Below are 2,881 nucleotides of genomic sequence, written 5' to 3' on the forward strand. Positions count from 1 at the left end.
TCACATATGGTTAGGCTATATCTAAATACAATTGTCAGGTGGAAAGTTGGTTCTCTGAAGTTAGAGATCAAGAGAGAAATTCAGAATACAATTAGTAAGCATTAGGAAATAGAAGGAACAGGCAGTAACTTAAACCTTAAATATGTGGACCAGATTGCTCACGAGAAACAAAATAAGTAAAGACAGAATCCTGGAAAAATTCTGCACATAAGGTATGGGCACAGTAATCAAGAGTTTCACGAAAGGAATCTGGAGGGACTCCAAAAAAAAAAAAAAAAATCAGAGAAAAAACATCATGGAAGGACTTTCAAAAACAGAAGAAAGGGATGGAGAAGGCATATGGTGCAGAGATAAAACGTTATGCCCTGCAAGGCAATCCCACATGGGAAGGTCCATGGTTAAAGTCTGAAGACCTCTCTGAGTATGCCTGCCCATAATCCTAGGCTGGCTGACTGCTGAGGGTGGATCATGGCATCAAGGCCCTGTTGGGTGCTGTTTCTCTCTCTCTCTCTCACTTGCTCATGGAAAAAATAAACAAAAGGGAGTGGGAAGTATTTACTGATTTTGTCATAGATTACTGCTAATTTTGACAAAAACAGTTTCGTAAAGAAAAAGCGGGGGGTGGGGGGATCCAACTTAAGGAGGAGCAAATGAGAGATGAGAAGTGGAAAGTGTGAGAGGGGTTAAGAAGCTTGACCATGAAGTGAAGGAGAAATGTAGGGTAGTAACTAGAAGGCAGTACAGGGTCAACAGTAAACTCTGTATTATTTTGTTTTTATTCCTTTTTAATTGAGAAGTCTCAATAACCCATGTATACTGAAAAGAATAAGTCAATATCGACGCTAAAGGGGAAAATGAATCACTGAAAAGGCAAAAGAGGACAAAAAAGTTTTAGAGGGGAAAGAAAAGAGGAAGGATAGATAGGGGTACTGTTTCTAACTACTGGGGAGTGATAAGGGGGCTAACAGGAAAAAGGGGAGTTACCTCCACTGCCTCCACTTTCTTGGCAAGATAAGAGGTAAGGAATTTGCTAAGAGCTAAAACGGAAATAGAAATAAGCCTGGAAGATAGCAACAAAGGTTTGAAATAGATGATTGAAGACGGAGCTGAATGAGAAACACAGAAAAAAAAAAAAAAAAGAAAGAAAAGTACCACAGAATAGTAGCTAGGAGTCAACTGATGTTGAAATCCACAAATCTAAACAAAGTAGCAGTCTTCAAGATAGTTGATTTTTTTTCTCTCAAGCGATACAGGATAAAAAAGTAAAAGTTAAAAGCAGACGCCCAGTCACAGTGGAAGATCTGGTAGGACACCACTGCATAATACTAGCACTATGTGGGAGCCCTGGGTTCGGATCCCAGGACAACCTGAAACATTCTAGGTGTGCCTATAGGTTTTATCTGTGATCCTGGCTGGCTGAGAGGCTGTGGGGAGGATCTTGGTGTGTGAGACTGTGTCAAAGTCCCTCCTCCTGCCCTCATTAAGTAAATAAATAAATAAACTTACTTAGAAAAGAATGAAAATGGAAAAGGACTTAAATATATGTAAAAAACTCATGACGTTATACACTTCACATTTGTTTAATATAAATGTTAACTTGAAAAAGAACTCTGTTAGTATGTCTCTTTTTAAGTACTCGACCTCCCATCCCCAAATCAAGAGGTAAAAATATTACTTCCAGGACAACCTCAATTTAAAAACAACAGGTTAAAAAGATAAAAAGGAAAGTAAGTCGCAAAAAGACTGAAAATGAAAGCAAGCAAACAAAAACCTGGGGAAAAAATCCTCTTTCACTTCACATGCATGTTTTTAATCTAGAGTAAAATGCATGTTTTTAATCTAGAGTAAATTATAGACCACCAAGTATAGGCTGACTTGAATATCGAGCACCAGTTCCCACACGAATATTGTTATTGTTGGCTTTAGCACTTTAATCTAAAGAGGACACAAATTCTGCTCATGTTTGAATAACCCTTGCCAACAAATTGATCCCATAGCAGCAGGGCTGCTGGGAGTCATTTCAAAGATGGAAAGGAAACATAAAGGGGAAAACCTCAGTACATGTATTTCTTCCTACTTAGAATCTAGGATAGATCCCTTTAAAAAAGAAAATAAGATTTTTCTTTCCTCTTTTTCTAAAAGTAGTCCAAAAGGGCATTAGAAAACATCTGTAATTTACATAGAAGAGAGCAATGCCGAAGAAACACAGATTCCACAGCTGTTAACCCAAGGGACAACTCAAACCAGGCAAATCTCTAAATAAGGTCTGAAAGGCAGAGATGCTCTTCTAGAGGGCAGCTAACTTCCAAAACCAGGAGTATGGAGTGGGCACGTGGAATGCTGAAAAATTTCTAGAAAGTTACCCTTTGCCTTTGGATGGCCATATCAGAAAAATTCATATGCACTTTGAAAATTTAGATATATCCAAAGAACATTAGGCATTTTGCCTGGCTACCACCCTAGCAAATGAATATAAGAAACAGTTTTTCCCTGTCATTTTAGTTTTTCCTCATCCATTAGATATTACATATTAGTTAATAGTATCACCAGAGAGTAAACACTTCCAACTTTATAACATCAAATGTTAATAAACTTTTGGGACCAGCAGTGAGCGTAATGGCTATGTCGCTGGACTCCCATGTAGTTGACCGCGGTTTGAGTCTCTGACCCGGCGGCTTAAACTCACGCCGGGCACATGTGCGTGCCTGCCCAAGATCCTGGGAGGAGAATGGAGGAGAAGGGATTGCGGCGTGGCCATCCCCCCCTGGGGGGTGATTTCTCACTTTCTATCTCTCTCTGTCTTTCTGGTGAGCGCATGCGTCCTATAGCGAAAATCTCTCAAAAAAAAAAAAAAAAAAAGTTAAAAAAATTTTCAAATCCT

This window comes from Tupaia chinensis, unplaced genomic scaffold (genome assembly GCF_000334495.1).
Source record: "Tupaia chinensis unplaced genomic scaffold, TupChi_1.0 Scaffold000355_1, whole genome shotgun sequence".
NCBI lineage: Eukaryota > Metazoa > Chordata > Mammalia > Scandentia > Tupaiidae > Tupaia > Tupaia belangeri.